Source organism: Leopardus geoffroyi, chromosome B2 (genome assembly GCF_018350155.1).
Source record: "Leopardus geoffroyi isolate Oge1 chromosome B2, O.geoffroyi_Oge1_pat1.0, whole genome shotgun sequence".
Classification (NCBI taxonomy): domain Eukaryota; kingdom Metazoa; phylum Chordata; class Mammalia; order Carnivora; family Felidae; genus Leopardus; species Leopardus geoffroyi.
Window position 1 is genome coordinate 14,220,683 of NC_059332.1, and position 22,000 is coordinate 14,242,682.

General features: G+C 45.4%; 2 long non-coding RNA genes across 3 annotated transcripts; both read left to right on the forward strand.

The window, feature by feature from the left end:
- Positions 1-242: 242 nt before the first annotated feature.
- LOC123608012 lies at positions 243-14,803 on the forward strand. Of its 2 annotated transcripts, XR_006717036.1 has the most exons (3): positions 243-352; positions 452-617; positions 14,204-14,803. It is a non-coding gene; the product is annotated as an uncharacterized LOC123608012 (long non-coding RNA). The 2 variants fall into 2 exon arrangements; XR_006717037.1 differs by lacking the exon at positions 452-617.
- LOC123608011 lies at positions 3,610-7,210 on the forward strand. Its single transcript, XR_006717035.1, has 2 exons — positions 3,610-3,932; positions 5,930-7,210. It is a non-coding gene; the product is annotated as an uncharacterized LOC123608011 (long non-coding RNA).
- Positions 14,804-22,000: the final 7,197 nt, after the last annotated feature.

A 22,000-nucleotide genomic window follows, 5' to 3' on the forward strand; every position in this document is an offset into this window, starting at 1 on the left:
TCCCGGCCAGGCCAGCAGAACGTGGTCCGTCTACCTTTGCACGGGGGTAGGCGTGGGTCCACTGACATTACCGTGAAACCAGGAGAACAAAGCAAAACAAAACAAACAAAGGCTTCTGCTTTGCAATGTTTGTTAATATAAAGCTGTGTTGACACACTTTTTAATCTGTCAGCAGACCAACCCTGGAAGGTAGCCCATTTTGTTGGTGCGTTGACTTGTTTTTGTTCACTGAGATGGAAATATTCATTTATTGGAAGGGATGCGTATCGGGACAGCTCTGAAAAGGAAGCGGTAATGCGGGGCCCTGGCGTGCACCATCACGGACAGGAGGGAGGAAGGAAGCAGTGGGGAGGTAGGCACCATTGACCTCTCGTGGCCTGACCCGCTGAAGGTGGCAGTATCTTGTGTTGACTTACGGTGTGGAAACTGTCCTCACCATATACCCCTGCAGGTAGAAAGGCACTCGAAAGATCATCCTGTTCTGTCCTGTGTACTCAGAACCTGTCCTGGTCAGTTTCTTGTCTCTACCTGAAGGCTGATGGTCTTTAAGTTCCAATTTCCCTCTCCTGGTGGACTGTGTCCAGACAGCTTTCGCTCACAGAGCAGACGTTCTCCAGGTGAGTGTCACCCCACTTCCTGGGTCAGTTCTTTGAGAGGCCACGCCTGGCTACATGCTGTATCTACCTGGCTACACGTATCAGGACCGCTTCCCAGCCCGCCTCACATCTTGCCTGAATTCCTGTGCTAGCTGGTGTCCCTGCCTCTACCCTTGTCCCAGATAATTCACTTGCCGTCTATACAAACTTTCGAAAGCAGGAGTCAGATCATATCATGCACTTACTTAAAATCCTCCAAAGGGTTACAGCAGATCAAGTCAAACCGAGTCAAATCACGCCCAGATTTCTTAAGGTATGTTACGGGTTGAACGGTGTCTTCCCCAAATGATGTTGAAGTCCTAACTTATTTGGAGGACTTCTTTGGAATCCACATCTTTGCACGTGATCAAGATGCACTTCGTAGGGTAGGGCCATAGTCCAATATGACCGCTGTCCTTTTAAAAGGGAAATTTGGCTAAGAGACAGACATGCATGGAGGGAAGACAGAACGAACACACAGGGAGAATTTCATCAACAAGCCAAGGGATGCCTGAGGCCACCAGAAGCAGGAGAAAGGCCTGGAACGGTTTCTCCCTCACAGCCCCCAGAAGGAACCAAACCCTGCTGACACCTTGATCTTGACTTGCAGCCTCCAGAACTGTGGGAGAATAACTTTCCGTTCTTTTTTTTTTTTTTTATTTATTTTTGGGACAGAGAGAGACAGAGCATGAACGGGGGAGGGGCAGAGAGAGAGGGAGACACAGAATCGGAAACAGGCTCCAGGCTCTGAGCCATCAGCCCAGAGCCCGACGTGGGGCTCGAACTCACGGACCGCGAGATCGTGACCTGGCTGAAGTCGGACGCTTAACCGACTGCGCCACCCAGGCACCCCATAACTTTCCGTTCTTTAAACAGGAAATTAATACACCGGATGGCAAAGCCCCTGGAGTATTCTTACTCCTGACCCACTGTGCATTAATGTTTCTCGATTGGGGCAGCACGGGGGGAGGGGTTTTTGGTAGCTAGGACCAGGTGCTTTACTGGCATTTAATGGGCTGCGCGGCCAGGGATGCTAGAAATCCCTAAATGCAGGGAAGAGTCCCACACATTATTGCCACTCAAAGCCTCGCAGAGAATAACTGCAACGCGCTGGCTGTCATTCAATTCTGTAAACCTTTCCCCTTTCCCAACAGCTCAGGGCCTTTGTACGAGCCGTTCCCTTTGCCTGGAAGGCTCCCTACCTGCTCTGCAGGTGGTTTAGATCTTGACTTAGATGCGATCTTCTCAGATAGACCCTCCAGACTGTAAACTATCCACTTGTCCACTCAATTGCATCAGTCTTTGAAAAAGCATTGCATTGACAGCATTATCACTATTTGACTTTTTTAGAAAACCGATGAGATTATTTGTCTCCTCCCACTAGAATATAAGCTTCCTGACAACAAGGACTGTGTTTGTATGCCCAGGATCTACAGCAGAGCCTGGCACGTAGATGGTGCTCACGTATAAATGTTGGTTGAATGAATCAATCATGAGCCCTGAAGCTGGAGATCCATGAAAGCCTGGGGGTCGGGGGAGGGGAAGGAAGAGATGGGGAAAAAATAGGGTAGGATAGAGGGTGGGCTTGGTAAAGTGTGGGGGGAGAGGGGAGAAGGCGTTGGTAGGGTAGAGAATTTAACAGCAGCCAGACTTTCCAGAATGTTCTCAGGCCATGGAACAAGAGTGAACAGATTCCTGGAAGAGCCTTCGGTGGAACAGCCTTGCTTCTTCATACAGGAAGGAATAGGCTTGTGGAGTTCATTATCCCCAGAATGGTGGAGCCTGGAAAACAGAACCAGCTCCTGTATGGTTTAAGAGGAACTCACAGGTGACGGTTGACATGTTGGCTTTTAATGGGTTATTGGGGTAATTGGGAGCCAGGTGGCAAAAACCCAGCTACAGAGTTGACATCGAGAAGGACAAGCCCACCGTCCATGGAATACCCTTTCATGTGTCTGTGAGAGCCAGGACTGGGCTGCAGGGGGCCTAGACTTCCCCACTATGGCCGTCGTTGGTTTTTAGAGGCTTGTCTCTTCCTTGAAAAGATATACGACATTCAACGAGCTTCTACAAGGACCTTGAAATGGAGTCATTTCAAAGGACATCCAGTCATGAAAACACTGTTATGTTTTTCAAGCCAGTTGCAGCCTTTACTTTTCCCTTAGAAGTCCTCTGTTTTACTTAGTTTGCTTTATATAAAGTTTCATTTTCCATCTTGTTGCACACTCAGAACTTTGGAGGCAAGAGACACGTTCTCAACGGGGTGAGAGATGGCCTGCGTTGTAACTCTATCTCTGCTGCTAATTTGCTGGGTGACCTCTAGTGTTTTACTTAACCTTGGAAGGGCCTCAATTATTCTATAGAAAATTCGACGGAATACATTACACCACAGGGGACCAGTGTGGTGAAAGAGTGCAATAATATATGTGAAAGCACATTGAGGAACTTTCTGTCTTGCCTTCCTTTTCCTTCATTTTGTTATTTCAACTCTTGCCCGAGACCCTTCCCTCCCAGGTGGCCCTCACCTTTCTTACCACCTTTCCTTCACACAGACTTCCCAAACTTCAGTCAATCACGTCCCCAATTCACAACTTGTGATATGTTTGAGTACCAATCGCACTATTATTTGCTGAATATTGTCTTTAAATCGGCTGGCTCACTTTTTAATTTAAAACGGTTCACTTGGAAAGGAAAAAATGGGGGCACTGGGGTGGCTCAGTCAGTTGAGTGTCTGGCTCTTGATTTCGGCTCAGGTCGTGATCTCATGGGTTCGGGAGATCGAGCCCCACGTGGGGCTCTGCCCTGACAGTGCAGAGCCTCCTTGGGGTTCTCTCTCTCTCTCTCTCTCTCTCTCGCCCTCTGCCCCTTCCCCACTCATGATCACACACACTCTCTCTCTCAAAATAAATAAACAGGCTTTTTCATTAAAAAAAAAAAAAAAGAAAAGGCAAAAATGTGCATCTGTATATATAACGACAACCGGACCATAAGTTTTGTCGAGCACATTGTCTCCAACACACGTTGTATCAGTACATGTTCATTACAGCTTAAAGAATCAAAACATTCGCGGAGTCCTGGCTTAAGTACCCCTCCTCAGTCACACCTTCTCCAGTGCACCCCCACTCCGACTAAGTCAGTCCCCCTGTCACATACACTTGTTTCCTCTTCTGTGACACTCTTTTCTCCCACAGGTGATCACCACCTCACATGTGCCTCCTCTGCTAGACTGTAAGCTCCATGTGGGCAGGAGTTGTGCTTGCACATCTAGGCTGTAGCATCATACCTGGCGCATAAAAGGTATTCAGAAACGTGTTGTGCGATTAGATAAAAAGTTCATCTATGTACTGACCTAAGAGTGTGTCAAGACTGACTAGCGGAAAACTGCAATGCACGGCATGTTCTCTTTCTTCCATCCCTCTGCTTTCCAATCTGGGGACACTAGGGGTGCTTGTGAGCAGCCTGGTCATAGATAGCTCTGGGATACGTAGTTAGGAGTCTAGACACTTCCTCTATTGGTCCAAGTTTTAAGAGTTGATATGAACAGGGTAAAGAGCTTAGGGCTATGGGATTCTCAAAGCTATGAATTCTTGGAATGTGTAAGTAACGGGTAATTGGCAACTTTTCCAGCCCAACAGACTTCTTCCCATATAAAGTATATTTCCACAGAGAGTGTCTTCTTGTTGTTGATCATGCCCGGGCAGTACTTAAATCTCCACGGAAACCCCAGAGGAGGCCCTAAACCTTATTTGTACCTGTTGTTCCCTTGACCTCCCACATCTGGTTCTGTTCTAAATTTCCACAAGTTTCCAAACGTCTGAACAAGAGATCATGGCAGACATTGTAGATGTCTTGGCAAGTGTCTGGTGCTCCATGGGTACTGAGTCCCTGACAGAGGTTTTCTAGAAAAATGATGTGCTCCTTATCTATTTGCTAATTCCTTCCACATATCACAAGACTTTTCTGTAAATTCCCATCAGTCTTGACAAAGTTATCTTGTAGACTTATGTAGTGATTTTGATGGCTGCACAGAGCTGTTTGTCTTGTTCAGAACGAAATTAATAACACCACGATGGCACCTACTTTAGCACCAAACTTCTTAAACTCTCCTAATATACTAATCAGCATGTCAGGGAAATATTTTTTTTTTTCTGGATAAAGACAAGCCTGGTGAAATGGATTAGACATTCACACGGCATTGCATAATTCAGCATGCCAGGGCGGTGCATACAATTTGCATTAATAGCCAGCGCTGGAAGCTGCTGCTCCTAGGTTTCTCTCATTAGGTCGAATATCGAAGATTCCAGACTGTCAATCAATTACAGTAATTTCCTTTTCCATATTTATTCCATCACTATCATTGACAGCTACCATTAAGTGACATTAATACAATACAATATCATCTCACATTTCTACAGAGCGTCTCAGGGTGCCTAACGGTTCCACTCCAGCCAAGAAATCACATTACCAAGGACAAAGTACCCTCATTCTCGAGGTGGAAAATAGGCTGCCAACTCTTGGAACCAGTGGGAGTTGCCCAGAATCTCTGGAGATGCTCCTGACTTCCGGGCAAGGGGGTTTATTTTTTGTTGTCTGAAAATACCCGAGGCTGGGTCTCTGGCTAGTGGGGCGGCTTAGTGGGTAGTGATGACTTTCCAGGGACCCCACTCACCTACATCCCCTGCCTCTTCTCACCCTTGATTTAGGACGTGTTTACAAGGCAGAGGGGGCCCTTGTGGAAGAATGCGGTTCTTCCTTAGAAGGGCTGCAGTTACCATATGCTACTCTCTTGCAGGGCTGTCTTCCTCCATACCCGCCCACCGCCCCCCCCCCCCCCGGCCCCACCCAACCAACGACAATACCATCGGCACTTTGACTCAGAATGCAACAAAGCCCTCCTTTGCCAGACAAATTATTCATATATGCTAAGATGCCAGCGTTGGTATATCCTCCCTTCTCCTTCTGTCGTTTCTGTAGTCAGTGATAATCAGGATTGTGCTACACAGAAGCCATCTCTGTTGCCCAAGTGTCACCAACTGAATCTACGGAATATTCCTTTGCTCGGTTTTGGGTGACACCCCAGGAGGGCTTCCAGATAAATTATAGAATGCCCAAGTTATATTTGAATTTCAGATACACAATTTTTTTTAGTATAAATATGCTCCAAATACCGCGTAGAACGTGCAAAGATGTTCATCATTTCTCTGAAATGCAAATTTAACTGAGCATCCTGTTTTGTTTTGTTTTGTTTTGTTTTGTTTTGTTTCGTTTCCAAATCTGGCAACCCCACCCATCAGGTGAGTCAAAGGCTTCAGAACCAAGCCAGTCAAGCTACTGAAATCCTAGGAGAAGTCAAATCAAGACAGTACATCTACATTGAGCTGAAGTATTTGCAAAGTGCCGTGCTCACAGCTGTGGGAGATGCAACACCGTGTCAGATCTGGCGAGAAAATAGAACAGGAGAGGAATGGCCACAGGCCAGAGAGAGACTACGGTACGAGTGTAAAAAGTTTGGCTCAAGAACTATCGAAAAGCAAAATAGGAGGAAGGATGTTTCTAGGGGTTCTCTTCTTCCATAACCTTTTGTGATGGCTTCTTGCAAAGTGCGGCTTCTGCTCCACAGCTCGGGAGGAGGCTGGCGAGACCGGAGAAGAACATTCTCTGACACGCAAGGAGGCTTGTGGGCACAGCACCTGCCTTAGGTAAAGCAAACATCAACTTGATTGATGATCTGGGAGAGCCTGGGGGAAACAATCAATAGGTATTTGTGGGCTGGATGACTGACAGATTTTTGAGTAGGGAGTGCATGATGAAAGGTATTGTACCAAGACTATTTTGGAGGTGTTGTGTGGGAGAACAGAGGGACTAAGGCCCCTCTGATAAGTAGGGGGTGGGGGGAAATCAGCCATCTGCTCTGATGGGCCGGCCGTGCCCAAGCATCCACATCGGGTAACACCTGACCTTGCCATCCCTCCTCGCTCTATCACCTAGCATCAGGTAGCTTAGGGTGCCTCGAGCACTCATGATTATTGGAGCAGATTATTATTTCTCTGCTGCTTCTGAGAGCTGGAAGAATATACACTGGGGGAGGGAAGTATGGAAAAAAAAAATAAGGGGCAGAGAGGACAACATTAAAAAAAAGTAACTTAAAGAAAAAATGGATGAGTTGGAGAGTAGGGTGTCAGTCATTCTTTTCGTTTTGGTCTGTTTTTAATTTTCTGATAATTACTATTTGTGTGGTTGGGGATAAGGAACTATCTGCCTTGTACTTTTGTTTCTGTTTCTGTATGGCAAACTTCATTCTTATTTTTAATGGCTTTTCAAGCTGTGAAGAAACTTTATCGAGTATCCAGCAGCAAGAGCAGAGCCAAGACTGGAGAACAGGTCTTTCTTGCTCCAAGACTTGTCCTGATTCGCTGCCTTGGCGGCTGTCTCCCAGCTGAAAAGCTACTCTCCAGTTTCACAGATGTGCTTGTTGATGAAACCACACAGATAATCTATTGCTTTCACGTGCCTTCACCGTACTCTATTTTAGTGTTTGGTACAAAAAAGAAACTTACTGTCTGGATTCAGCATAACCTAGTCTGCCTCTGTGATATGATTTATTTGCAAAGGGATCAAAACATAGACTCCCTTCAATCTTTTAACCTTCTAGGAAGGCCAACCCTTTTGGAAAAAAATAGTATTTAAGGCAGTGGTAAAGAGATTATCTGGTTAGTTGGTAAAATAGTCAACCATAATATTCTACAAAAAGAACTCTAATCCAATGACAACCCATAGAAAGAAACAGCAACAGAACAATGGAAGTATGTGTGATCCTTTTAAAGACTTGTGTCTGAGGAGGACGGGAAGGCTTTTGAGATCCTGGGAGAGGAAAAGAATATCAGAGCTGAAAAGGATCTTTGTGATCCTTAAAGCTGCTTGAAGGTTGGGAAGGAACAAATGAGACCATACCCATATAATAAAACTAAGGTGATCATACTTCTCCCACAGAGCCTGTTTGGTAAACAATAATGAGTAAGTGACTCAAGAATTTAAAAATTTAGTAAAAGAAGAAGGGATCCAAATTCCCCTCCTCTCTCTCCTTCCCTTGTGCTTTGTGTCGCCAGGTTCTTTGTAACTTAAATAATTAATAGTTAATAAAAAGGTAACTGCTACTCATGCTTTTGCCCTTGCGGCAACCTTGAAGTGAGGCTCTGCATTTCCGTGTGTTTCCCTCAACAAAAATTCACTCCACAACAGAGATTGTACTGAAGATTTAATTTATCTTTTATTATTTTTAAGTTTTAATTTTTAAAAAATATTTTATTTTTAAGTAACCTCTACACCCAACGTGGGGCTTGAACTCATGACCCAGAGATCAAGAGTTTCCCTGCTCCACGCACTGAGCCAGCCAAGCACCCCTGTATTTTTAAATTTTAATGTTAATTTCAGTGTAATTAACCTACCGTGTCATATTAGTTTCGGTGCAAAATGGAGTGATTGGACAATCCTCTACGTTTCCCAGCGCTTGTCAAGATAAGCTGTACTGAAGATTTTATAAGGAAAACTGAAGAGGGGATTTACATCTCACAACGTTCAGACTTCACTTCTCAATTTGCTGTCAAGCTCTCTCTTCTCAATTTTATTCTCAGCTGTTGGCCTCTGTATCTTTTAAGCCTTCCACAGAGTCATTTCTCAAAGTCTACGAGTTCGTGAATTCTAACCCCCATCCCCATGATTCTTTTGCAGAAAAATTTAGCTATTTCTCACCTCTCTCAGTCCTTCGCACCAGCCACCCACAGCACCGTGGGCACTCAGCCTTAGATTAGGTTTTATCAGAGCATTCCTCCTTAAAATGCACATCTCTGCTTCTTGCAAGGGATTCATGTAAAACTGCTAAGGAAAATGAGATTTTCTTTGCAGCGCTACAGGGACATAATTTATAAGGGAGCAATCAATGTCTGGCAACATTTACCATCTGCTTCGGATTTCTTAGTTTTTAGGTTACTTGCTGACTTCTCCAAAGCTAGAGGTTGGGCTTGGTGGCCGTGGAGATAAATCGACTCCTGTCTGATCACTTTTAGAGGATGACATCAGTCCTTTCCTCACTGTTGAGTGTTCGCAAAGAATTCTGAGGTGATATTTACTCCAGTAGCGGGGAGAGAAAATGACCTTCTGTTCTGTAATTTCTCCATCCGTGGGGAGTGGCCAACCACCTTTCTTTCCTTCTCTTTTTTAGGGGCTACCCTCCTTGGAATTTCCCCACTGTCTCTCATGGGGATCATGAACTTTGGCTTTCCTTGTGATGCGAATTCCTTTATGACCACACTAAATCTCAGACTCTAAGATCTTAGAATTGCTGTGTTAATTTTCAGATTTTAATATTATTGGTTGCTTATCCTCTTGGAAACACTGGAAAGTCTCCTGCATATGGCCCGTGGGAACTCCAAGATGTTTGCTCCAAAGTTGTCTTGTGAAAATTCTTTCCCCCTCGAAGGTAACCCACCCTCTTGGAGTTTTATGTTATTTTCACATGAATGGTACTCACTAAGAGTCACGTTTTCTGATGTGAAAATCATGCTTGACGTATACTTGACATGTACCAGACTGTCCAAGATGTTTGTTAAATACATCTGGAAAGCTCAGCATATGTTGTTGGGTTTTAGACCCATGTAAGGAGCGCCTTCTCAGAGGCCATTGCATTTCCCTGCTCATCATTTGTCTTCCTGATTTCTGTCACTTTTCTCTTCCCCTTCTGACTCACCTGTGATATTCTTTGATCACCTCGTCACTATTTGATTGGTGATTCTGCTCAAGCCCAAGAATTTTGCCCCCTCTTTCTCAACTTATTGGTTTCTATGGTGCATCTTCCTTTTCAATATTTCTTTCTGGGTCAGACATGTCCCCTCGCCATTCTTCCTCTGATTTGACGTATGTCACCTCCTGAGGCATAGCAGCTGCTATACGCCATCCCCTCCCCGTGCACCTGCTCCCTCCCCACCAGATCTTCCAGTAGCTACGGCTGCCCAGTAATTCCATGTCCTCCTTCTCACTGGGCTTCATTTTGATCCTTGCCATTCAAGGGGTAACCGTGCAGTGATCTTTCCCCTTCTCTGTCCACTGAGTTCATGTACAACTCACAATCCAAACAGTTTCTGGTTGTTGGCTTGCCTGACTGTAACCTCTGCTATTTAGTCTTGCTGTCTGTCCCTTCCTCCAGATACTCCCTGTCATCTTTCATCTCTGGGGTGGTCAGTAGTCACCCCAAGTTGTTTCTTTTTCTTTCTTTCCTTTCGTTCCCTTCTCATGATTTTTTTTTGATCATTCTTTATTCTTTTTTTAAAATTTTGAATAATCATGGATGTGTAAAATGTAGCAATGAGAGCAAAGATAGCCCAGACCCCGTACCCTTTTCCCAGTGTCCCCCACGATCACATTGTGCATAATTGGAGTACGATATCAGAACCAGGAAAGGGGTGTTGGTACACGGCGTGGGAGGAGTTCTATGCCATTCTATCATATGTGTAGATCCATGGAACCATCAACACGCAGAGCTATTCTATCACCACAGATATCTCCTTCATGCTACACGTTTTTAATCATACTCACCCACCATCCCTGCCCCCATGACAACTGCTAATCCATTTCCCAGTTCTGTAATTTTGCCATTTTGAGAGTGCTGCCTAAACGCTGTTGTATCGTATGTGACCTATTGAGACTTGCTTTTTTCTCATTCAGCATGATGCCCTTGCAGTCTGTCCCAGCTGTTGTTTGTATCGATAGGTGGCCCTTTTTTTATTCCCGACTAGCATTCCATGGCATAGATGTACATTGGCCCATTGAAGGCCATTTTGACTGTTCCTAGTTTTTGCCCAACAAATAATATTTTCTCCCTTTTTGTATTTTTCTTTCAGGCTGCTACTTATAGCAGATGTTTGCAGGAAAAGAAAACTTTGTGTAAAGGAAGACTTACCCATTGGTTCTTATAACTAATGGAGACCCGTAGGTATAACCTAGAGTTATTGACAATGTAGAGAAACAGTTTTCTTTTTGGAGATAGGATTGGTTTTTTGGTCTTGGCACCTGGACTTAAACCTTCCGGTCCAATTCTTGTTTGTCAGCAAATACCCTGTGTGGGGTGAATGCACTCGCTTTCGCCTCCACAGCGGTGTTCCAATATAAATTTTTTTTTTTCAACGTTTATTTATTTTTAGGACAGAGAGAGACAGAGCATGAACGGGGGAGGGGCAGAGAGAGAGGGAGACACAGAATCCGAAACAGGCTCCAGGCTCTGAGCCATCAGCCCAGAGCCCGACGCGGGGCTCGAACTCACGGACCGTGAGATCGTGACCTGGCTGAAGTCGGACGCTTAACCGACTGCGCCACCCAGGCGCCCCTATAAATTTTGATCACAAACAAAAATGAGGTTTCGTTATTTTAAGTTAGGATGTTAATTTTAAATGACTACATGATTGCAAGGGCTTTCATGCCTGTTCAGGAAAGCCTTCAAGTTATTTCTGGCAAAACAGATTGAAACTAGTGGCCTTTAGAACTCAGTACTCAAGGGAAACAAGGCAAACTGCGTTTGACTCGAAGGTGGGGTCACCCAGTGGCATTTGCTAAAGGAAAAAATTTGTAGGCTTATTTTCCAAATGAGTTTAAGGTTCAGTATTTTGTTAGCTCTGCATGTGTTTGAGAGGGAACTCCTGGACGCTGGTGGGTAGGTTCATCTTGGTTCTAGTAAATGAGTGGATTGGCCTGACATTTTTGGCATGCGTCAATGAAGGATGGCATAGGGTTTCCCTGCTGTGAGTAACTCGGCTTCATTTTATGTTTGAAGATTTCACATATTTGCATAATGTCCCAGTTGAGGTGATTATATGGCAGAGGAATAAAAGTGTAAATATTCAAATGTTAGCGGACACTTGAGAGTCTTTCAGAGCGAAAGGGGATTTACCACATGTGAAACAGAAGTTTGGACTGGCACATTAAGATTTTTTTCGGGGGGGGGTTCCTTAAAGTTTGCAGGAAATTTAAAGTTTTGATCCTTTAAAACTGTCACCAGAGCCTTCTCTCTTTTATAAAGTTTCTAGGTGTTGGGGACATTCAATTTTGGTTAACACATTCGAGAAAGGAAGATCCCACTCGCTATCCCTCCCCCACCTCCCCACCGCTTCCCTCCCCTAAATTTGAATGCTCCGTAACACCTGGGAGATTAGAATGCCTCCTATTCATGTAAACTGTATCAGAAAGAACTGAAATCACTTTGTAGTTTTATCTACCGAAGCCCTAATTTCCTTCCAGGTAGGCAGAGGAAGGTGGATAGGCCCTGTGGATCTCTGCATTGTGTGACGAGCTCTGAGTCACCAAAGTGAGTCACTGGCAAATGGGGATGACGCTTTCCACCCAGGCTGATGTCCTCAGACTGGCATTTTCAGCATTTGTTTTTACCATATCCCAAGTAAGTCTCGTGAGATGACTCTCAGATTCACATGAAAGTTTTGAATGACTTTTAACCCAAAAAGCTGAAAAGGAAAAAACAAAACCGCCATTGGAAGGTTTCTTTGGAGGCGTTCTAGAAAAGTCCATCCCGAGGCAGCGTTGTAGCTCAAGAAAGTTTGGCACATGGCTGTCAATGAGGATTTGTCGCAACCGCTCCGAACGAGAACGAGGCCAAGAACGAGAACCAGGACATTCAGGGTAAAAAGGAGGGGAAATCCAGTGGTCTCTCTTTCAAAAAAAGTTGCCGATCAGAGTTCTTGGGCTCGCCTTTAGTAATACTGTGAACATTGCAGTAGTCAGAATTCTGCATTAATCAATCTTTCTGCACATCTGCAACCTGAAGACTGATACTGGTAATGATGACTCAGGCGTGAAACGTATTGGCTCTGAATGACCGAAAACCAGATTTCACCGAGCTTGTTGTGGTGTTGGTGTTTATGCCTGCCACCATATTTGAATCCTGTAAAGAGTGAGAGCATCCGTGACTTGCCACGGTGGCCGTCTAATAAGGACGGTATTTCATTCGCTGGTGCTTCTGGGTCGTGGAGTTTCCAGTTATAGCCTCCCAGGCGGTGGGGCTTCTAAGCACACAACCATCCAGAGGCCTGCTGGGACCTGGCTTTTTATCACACCAAGCATTTCAAAAACAATGCTGGAGATCTGAGAGAGCAATAGTGCTTGAAGCTGAGAAGTGGGACAGAGCAACGGCAAGAAAGTTTAGCCAGTGCCTACTATGGGCTAAGCACCGTGTGAGGGGCTTTGATCCATGCTGTTTCATTTGTCACTGAGACACGTCAACTGACAAGCGACGGGAGCGTCACCAGGGGAGGTCTGGGGTGGTGTGGTTGAGGAGCAAAGCCTCAGAAGACACGTGTAGAGGTCAGGGTGCTTGCGGCGGCAGCTACTAGAACATGGGAAAGTGGCCTAAGTGATAAGGACATATATTGACTCAGAAGAGGTCCATCCAGTGGCTCAGTGATGATCATAAAGAACCCAGGTTCTCGCCATCTCTGTCTGAAGGCCCTAGGGAAGATGCCTTTGGAAGTCCTTCCTCACCTTTTCCAGCTTCTGGTAATTCCTTGGCTTGTGGCTGTTCAACTCCACTCTCTGCCTCTGTCTTCACATGGCCTTCTTCTCTCCATGTCTCTGTCTCCACGTGCTGTCCCTTTCTGTCTCTCATAGGGACACTTGTCATTGGATTAGGACCCTCCAGACAATCCAGGATGATCTCATCTCAAAATCCTTAACTTAATTGCAGCTGCAAAGACCACGTCCCCACATAAAGTTACCTTCACAGGTTCTGGGATGTGAACACATTTTTTTTTTTCGAAGGCCACCACTCAGCCCACTACGATGGCCTCATTTATTTCTCAGATGGTGGGTATGGATGTATCTGACAAGGATGGAACTTCCTGTCATAAGTTCTTGGCTTCCAACCCAAGGATTGGCGTTATCACCAAAATGAACTGCTTACAAAAAGATGAGTTGCAGATTCCAGAAAGGACAGACTCTATCCCACAGAATCATCTCGTTTCTTGCTTTATTGATTGCCCCATGCAACGTACATGTATGGGAAAGAGCTTCTGAGATATACCAGTGAGTGACCGTCAATTTCTTTAGATTGTATCTCTAAGTGTTCTTGAATCTTTTGTACCCCTTCCTTAATGTCTCCACCGCCTTACCAAATCCCCATCATTTGTCACCTGGATTATGTCTTACTTGTCCCTATTCTCCCCAGCCTCCTTTCTCCATACTGCTGCCTGAGGAGCTGCCTGAAATTCCAGTTGGGCGTTTCCTGCCTGGTGCTAGATTGCTTTTGTTTGTCCCTGCAAAGCCATCCTTCTTCTACACCTGGCCTTTTTCCTCCAAAGCTCCTTCTCCCTCTGGCTTCTGGTTAGGTTTGGCAATGGGGGCACTGGTGAGATGAGGTGGGAGGCGTGGGAGCAAGGAGAGGGGCCATTTGTCTCCCTCACTCCTTCCCTGGAGGTCCTCGTACCCGGCATCCCTCAGTCGATGCCCCCATTAGGAGAATTCTCACATGGCTGCCTTCCAAGTTTTAATCACTGTCTCTCTCCTCACCCTTCCAGGCCCAAGGATGGCAACAGGACCTCTTGTGGTTTCCCGACGCCCTGCCTATACCTTTGAACATAACCCCATCGTCAACTCTTCTCGAATTACCCATCTCAGTGTCTCTTGCCTGCACCATGACTGATACAGCCGGCTGTAAACACATCACTGACTCTACCTTGCCCAGAGGAGGAAGCAACATCCCTCAGGAGGGGAGCAAGATTCCACCCTTGCCACATCTTGAGACACGCTTTCCGCACGCTGGCGGACGTGTGGTTTCCTGAACGCAAGGTGCTCTTTTTCTTCTTGGAGATTTTGTAACTGATGATTTCTTTCCTGGCTTAGCTGCCTGGACAGTGTCTTTTCTTCCTTCAAGACTGTTCAGGGATCACCTGTTGATTTTTTCTGACTTTCCTAGGCAGGATGGGCTGCTTCCTCTTCTATGCTCCCTTACCACATTATACGCATGCCCATTAAAGCTCTTTTCGTGGCTGCGAGTTTTTGTTCCTATGTCTGCTTTCCAACCAGTCTTGGAATCCTCTGAGTGTATTCTGTTTTCCTTTGTTCTCCGAGTACCTGCTGTTGTCCCTGGTGGGCTTCATAAACATGTTTTGAATGACTATATTTTTCTTTATTCACTATATTACTACTTGCTCCACTCATACAAAGATTACTGCAATAAATTACCACGTTCGTATGCAACTGTGCACATTGTTTTCTCTTTTGATGAATATTACTTGGGTTTTTCCTCATGACCACTCTGAGAGATGGGGTGATAGGAAGTAAATTCCCCTCTGTCACCTAAATTGCTGGTGGCAGAACTATGCCGGGAATCTAGACTTCTTGTTAGGAATCTGTTTGCCTTTTCATTAGACCATGCTGCCTCCTGAGATGCCAGATTAAAGCAACGACAACAGAACCAGAGGTATGCTAGATGAATGAGCACTACCCGAAGGGTCACTTCAGATGGAAGGCAACTCAAGCTGCTGTAGAGATAACTCCATGTGATTGCAAACACATGTCAGGAAGGCTGTGTGGACAGGTGGTCGTAGAAGGGTCCTAACGAACGGAACTGGTCACATTAGCTAACTTCCTGTTGTTGGAGAATGATGTCTGATACAGACCCCAGAGACCATTGACAGAACATACAGTCGGATTAAAATTAGGATGTGAACATCAAAAAGGAGTATTCTGTGACCCCGGGGAAGGGCTGGCAACCAATGGGGAAAGGCATGGACTGTTTCTGTAATTCAAACCATATCCCATGAGAAAGTAATTTTCAGACAGCAGCACAAAGAAAGGTAAATTTAAGAGCATTTGGGACAATTTCTGTGTCAATAGAAGGCTTAAAGGTTCTTCCTTCTGTCCGCCTTAGGGGAGAAGCCTTATGTTGAAAGCCCAGCGAATGAGGTAAGGAACATTCACGGAGATGCAATTCGAGAATTTCCGCGGGGAAAAGGAATCTTACAAGTCACCCAGTGCTAGGCTTTGGATGTTTGGCTCTTTTCCAACAGGAAGGAAAAGATGAAGTCTGGATGCTCCAAGTGGTAGAGGGTCAGGACAGACTCCGTTTGAGACATGGCACATGGCCACTATCTCACATGCTCCTTGCAATGCTGACGGTGTCAGAACATTCGTGTGATCCCCGTGGGTCCGTGTCAGAACCTCAGAATCAGCCTTTGGTTAACTGAAACACTCCTTAGTTGCTTGGACCTCTGTCCCTGTTCTTCACGGAAGACCGAGAGGCGAGTTAACAGAAAATAAAGGAAATAAAATACATTTCTACGGAGCCAGCCTTATCTCTTCAACTTTTTCAACCTCAAAATGTTTATATCTCTTAACCCAATCATTCCCTTATTGAGAATTTATCTTCACGGTATAATAAAAGTTACAGGCCAAGATCCAGAAGGAAATCTTCCTGTCCAACAATAAGGAAAACATTAGTTAAATCCAATTAAAAGACTTCCATGCAGTTATTTAAATCACGTGTTTGAAAAACACTTAGGGGCATGGAGACATTTATGATCCGAATCGTAAGACAAGATAGAAACCTGCACCTATGGCATAATCTTTCCGATCTTTTGAAAGCTCCTTTCTGTCTAAATACGTCTGTCTATAAATAGAAAAATACCGGAAGGAAAACCGTCAAAATGTTAATTATGGTTATCTCTGGATGGTGGGATTTTGAGATTATTTTATTTTTCCTTTGTACTTAATCCATTTTCCAAACTCATAGTATAAACCAGAAAAATTAAAAAAAAAAAAAAAAACACCCTACAAACAATATTGAAAATCCTTCTCTGGCTTTTCCTTTATTTCCAAGCTAAAATCCAGACTCGTTAACACAGCAAATGGGCTTCTTAATGATCTGGCTGCCCGCTCTCCTGGCTCATTTTTTCCCTGCTCCTCTCCTTAGGTCCTGTCTTCCAACATGCCTCATGAGTCTGCCGGATGCCTGGTGGTTTTCCAAACGTGTGATGCGTTCTGAAGGTTCCTTGCCTTGGCTCGCTGCTGTTCTTTCTGCCTAGAACACTCTTCTCTCCTTGTCAGTATTTGCAGGCTCTGAAACTCAGCTCCACCTCTCCTTTCTTCTGGAAAACCTCCCAGAGTGGAGGCTATGGTGTTTGCCCCGTCTCCCCTCTCCCCTTCATGGCCGATGTGCTCATTCCCCAAGCATGAGGGCGGGGGGTGCCCGCTGCCGGCTCACAGATGAATCCCTCCCCTGGCCTCCACTTGGGCGAGGTCCTGTGGGACAGCCCACATCCAATGCGTGGTCAAGGCAAGGCACCGAGCCTCAGTCCGCCATAGCTCTGAAAGGCCATGTCAGCTTTCTATCTCCCTGAGGAGTGAGCCAAAGCCCCTTTGGCAACTGCATCACAGTTAAACTTCTTTCTCTGCTCAGTCCTGTTTCTCTCTCTCCCTTGTAAGTGAGTCCTCTCCAGGAAGCCTCTCGCAGAGAGTCTCCGAGTCTGTTTCTTGGGGAGCCCAATGAAAACCCCTCCTATGATAGCTCACCTCACTCCCCAAGTTAGAGCCCTCTTCTCGAGCTTCTTCACTGCCTTTGTGCTTGAGTGCTGCTCTCATTGTATTGTGACAGACGACAGCTCTAGTGTCTCTCCCACTTGACTGGGATCTCCCTGAGGGTAGGATGTGGTGTCTCATTTCTCTGCGTGTGCAGCACGTGTCATAGCACCTGGATCCTAGGATGCGGTGAATGAGTACACGTGAAAGGGAAGCAGATAGTAGAGAGAGTAAGAGGCAGAAAAAAATGGAATGAGACCCTTATTGGCAAAATGAAATAATACCCTTCCAACTGGTGTTACATTTCCTATTGAGCCTTTCTGTATATCTACCAATAAACAAAGCTCTGACTTTGAGGTCTTGGGATTGGAGGGTGGGGTAGAGAGGGTCTTGGGGAATTCCAATCAGGAGTTGAAAGAACTTCGCACTTAATTTTTCCCCTAGTCTTCTATTTGCAGGACGAACCCCCTTTTCTTCTCTTCTTCCTCAGTTCAACTTTCTCATAACTTTTTCTTTCTCCTTCCCTTTCTTCCCCAAACTTGGTCAAAGGCGAACATGTTGCCAAGAGCATGACAGAGCAGCCGTGACCAAGGGATAAGCCAACAACAGTTGTTCCTCAAGAAGCTGCAGGGGAAAATATCGGACGCCCTTTCAAGTTCCTACCTTTCTCTGATGAATAATTCTGGGAGTGGGATGTTCTGGTTTTTTGTTCCTAAGGGATAATTCAGGGAGAGGTTAAAGCTGAGGGTTAAAGCTCTCAGAGTTATCAATGTAATGAGTCACAAATGAGTTGTTAAGCCCCTGGCTATGTGTTGTCCAAACTGAGTCAGTAACACGCAGCCCTTTGGCTCACAGGTTTAGGGACCTTCCTTACCCTTCCCTTCTGCCCTTCTGTTTCACTTTCATGGGTCCTCTCTTGGATGAACTCCCTAGTGCTGAAACAGTTCTGTGTGGTGACAGAAGGCTGCTCCACATTTATTCCATTTTTCAAGAAAGGTGTTACTATTTTCTCTTAATATGGGACCACCTTGGTACCTGCGGAGTGGAGTTGAGTGATATGGTGGCCCCTTTCCCCAACTTATCTCCCACTTTATACATGTGGCAAGAAAGGTGCCAGTTCCCAGTGCATAGTTGGGGACAGAGAACCTGGAGGGCAAGTGACCTGGAATAATTATCGAGCCACTTAATGCCAGTACTAGGACAGAAATTAAGGATGCGTGACTTAGGGGTCTACGCTTCTAACACTAGTCCATGCTGAGGGCAATCCCTCACTGGGGAAATTTTTCCATGCGTGCATTTGTTTCCCTCAGACTTTAAATTTATCGTAAATCTTAGAGCTACAAAGCATGACCCTGGTATTGGCAGTCATGTGTGAGAGCGTACGTTTGTGGGTGCGCGTGTGTGCGTTTGTGTGTGTGTGTGTATGTTCCAGACCTCGACCCTGAGGATGATGGAAGAGCATGGAAGCTTTTTGTGTGTCTCGCGTCCATGAAACGCAGCCAGACCAACACTAAACCATCCTACACACCTAGAAAACTGATTGGAAGATGAACACAACAATCTCCAAAACCTGAACCACCGACCTCAATCCTGAGGAGACTAAGCTCCACCTGTGGTGGGTGTTATACGGGAACATTTGTTCCAACTCCTATTGTTTCCATGGGGACATGCTTCCATTGAGTCCGTCCCTTGGGCTCTTTGCATCTTCTCTTCCGCTGCATTGGAGGAAGGGGAGAGTGGTCAGTCTGGATGGAGTCACTGAACGTGCATGCCTCACCTTCTCTTCTCTTTCTGAGAACTGCCTGGAGGAAGTGAACATTCTCTGCTTCTTCAAATCTGAAGTTTTAAGGGGCAGCGACCAATGTGGCAGTTTTCTGTCGTCCAGCACTGCCAGGTACCTGCTGCATGACTTCAGTGGTACCATATTAACAAGCCTATAGACCTGAAATCAGTCTTCAGCCAAGACTTTGTCCTTTTAAAAAATAGTGATATTTTTACCTCTAACCGTCTAATTCTTATGCCTCTTAATTGGCTTAGAAATTGGGCAGGGAAGGGGGTACTATTTATTGTGCCCTAAAACCCCGGCATCAGGGAGGGCTCCCTGCTTGGCCTCCAGCAATGGCCTGGTGTGGATAAAGATCTACTCTTGGTGGGTAGCCAAGAATTTGAGGGAGAGGGCTGGGAATACGAACACAGATGAACTTAACTGAGAGGCTAATTGGGCAAGGGTGTCTTGTCTACGGTCTGAATGACTCAGGGAACATTCTGACTCACTTGGGGCTCATGAAGAGAAAGGAGGGACCTTCCCAAGAAATCACTCTGTCTTCAAGTGACAGCGAAAGTAGTCATGGAACAAATACGTTTTCTGCCAGGGCTCCTTTTGGTTCCCACAAACTTTCAAATTTAAATGACCGTGTGAAGAAGGGAATCTCAGGAATGACTAGAATTATGTTCTTCTGTGTACTGAAATCCAGTTTGTATCTGACCTCCCTGGCCAAAAGTCATCCCTCGCCTATAAACTTCTATACCCATTGCCTGGAATTTCACGTGAAGCTTTTTCTTCCTGACTGGTTTTATCACTTGCTTCGTTGTTGTGGTAGTCATTCCTGATCCTTGTGCATTTTATCTCAAATCCTGTAGATTTTAAGTTTATTGAGTATCAGGACCCTGTCTTATACCTCCTCGTACTTTTTTTCCTACCCTCCAAGAACCTAGCGTAGAATTTACTCATGTTTGGTGGTAAGGAAACAAATGAAGACCGACCAAGTAAGAACAAGAAAAGGTTATTTTTCAGAACCTGCTGTAGTCAGCTGCCATAACTTATGTTTTGGCAAAGACTTAAAGGCAGGAGGAGGAGGGGGAAAGATTTATAGTGGAAAAAGGGGAAGGCTTCAGGTATGCCTTGATTGGAGACTGTTGGTATGAGGAAGCTGGTGATGGGCTAACTAGAAGCAAGTATCCCACGGAATTGGTTAGGGGTCCATACTCGGCTTTCTCTGGTGGGTCAAAGTTGGATGTGGAAATAAAACTTAGAAAAGCTTTCAGCTGTTAATTAAATCCTGGAGACTCTGGGCCAGTTGTTACAGGGGTTAATGTTGGGCTTCCTGGATTGTTGCTGGAGATAGTAATGTGACTTCCTACAAGTCTGACTTATATCAGGCTGGCTTCCTGGGCTGGTTCCTATCGAAACTGGGTTGTGTGCCTGGGTTGTTCGCTGCAGCTTGTAGGTCAGAAGTCTAGTTTTCTATACGACCTGGCCACTGACCATTTGTATATTCAGTCTCTCAGTAGGGTGTCATTAAACATTGGCTGATTGATTGATTGATTGCTCTGACTATGGTTTGAAATATTTCCTTTGAATTGATATCCTTTATCTTTCCTCTTGGTACTTGCTGAAGTTTATTCAACAAATATTTTCCATTTAATTTTTGTAACAAGATCTTAGACACAGAAAATGTACTACAGCCTTCCTCCCTTTCTTACTCATCATCTTGGTGTCTGAAACATTGATGAAGAAAAAAGAAGGGTTGTGGTCTCCAATGTTTCAGGCTAGAAATTACTGTAGCTCAAGCCCTTCATCTTCTAATGAAGAGACAGAGACCTAGAGACCTGTCCGCAGTCACGCTGGTCGGGGAAAAGGTAAAATTATAGAGGAAGTCACCGCTGAAAGGGTAGAGGGTCAGTCTCTGATCTGCTGAGTCTTTGGGCAACATGTTGGGGTGAGGGGCAGGAAGGCCAATAAGGGTCTTGTATGGGTTTTTCAGAATCAGAAAAGAGGCCGAATCGCTGAAAGTGAAGACCTTTGGAAGAGTGTATCATTTTAGAAGTCATGGAGGGGCCCCTGGGTGGCCCAGTCGGTTAAGCATCCAACTCTTGGTTATCAGCTCACGGTTCGTGGGATCGAGACCCGCATGGGAGCTGAGCTGACAGGGTGGAGCCTGCTTGGAACTTTCTCTTTCCTTCTCTCTCTCAAAACAAATCAATCAACTTAAGGAAAAAAAGAAGTCATGGAGCAGAACACCTGGCGGGAAGCTTGTGGGGTTGACCACAAGGCGCGTCACGGCCTGGATCTGCCGTGTAACAAAGTACCACAGATGGGATGCCTTAAACAACAGGAACCGATTCTCACAGTGCTGGAGGCTTGGGGATCTGACATCAAGGTGTCAGCAGGGCCACACTCCCTCTGAAACCTGCGGGAGAGATTCCTTCCTTGCCTCTCTTAGCTTCTGTCCTTTGTCAGCAACACTTGGAGTTCCTTGGCTTGGAGGGATTGTCACTACAATCTCTGTTTCTGTCATCACGTGACGTTCTTCCTGTGTCTCTATTTCTGTGTCCAAATCTTCCTCTTCTTACAAAGATACTAGTCATATTGGATTGAGGGCCCACCCTACAGCAGTATTCTCATCATAACTAATTAAATCTGTGACGACCTTACTTCCAAATAAGGTCTCATTCTGAGGTGTTAGGGGCTAGAATTTCAACATATCTTTTTGGGAGATGTAAGTCAACCCATAACATTCGCCATCATGCGGAGCTACTCCCCCCCCCCCCCCCCCCCACCCATGGATCTTTGTAGTCATGAGCTGCTGTCCTTCCTGTCATGTCCCAGCTACTGCCAGCACAGGGCTCATGACTAAACAGTGCTGCTTCCAGAAGAACCCCAGTGATTAGCAGTGCTGCAAACAGGCCGTTCAGAGGGGGTGATGAATAAGAAGGTGTCATTTAAAATAGAGTCACCCAGTTCCTTTGTAAACATGTGTCACAGGGTGTTTAGAATCATCATACCCAACCCACTG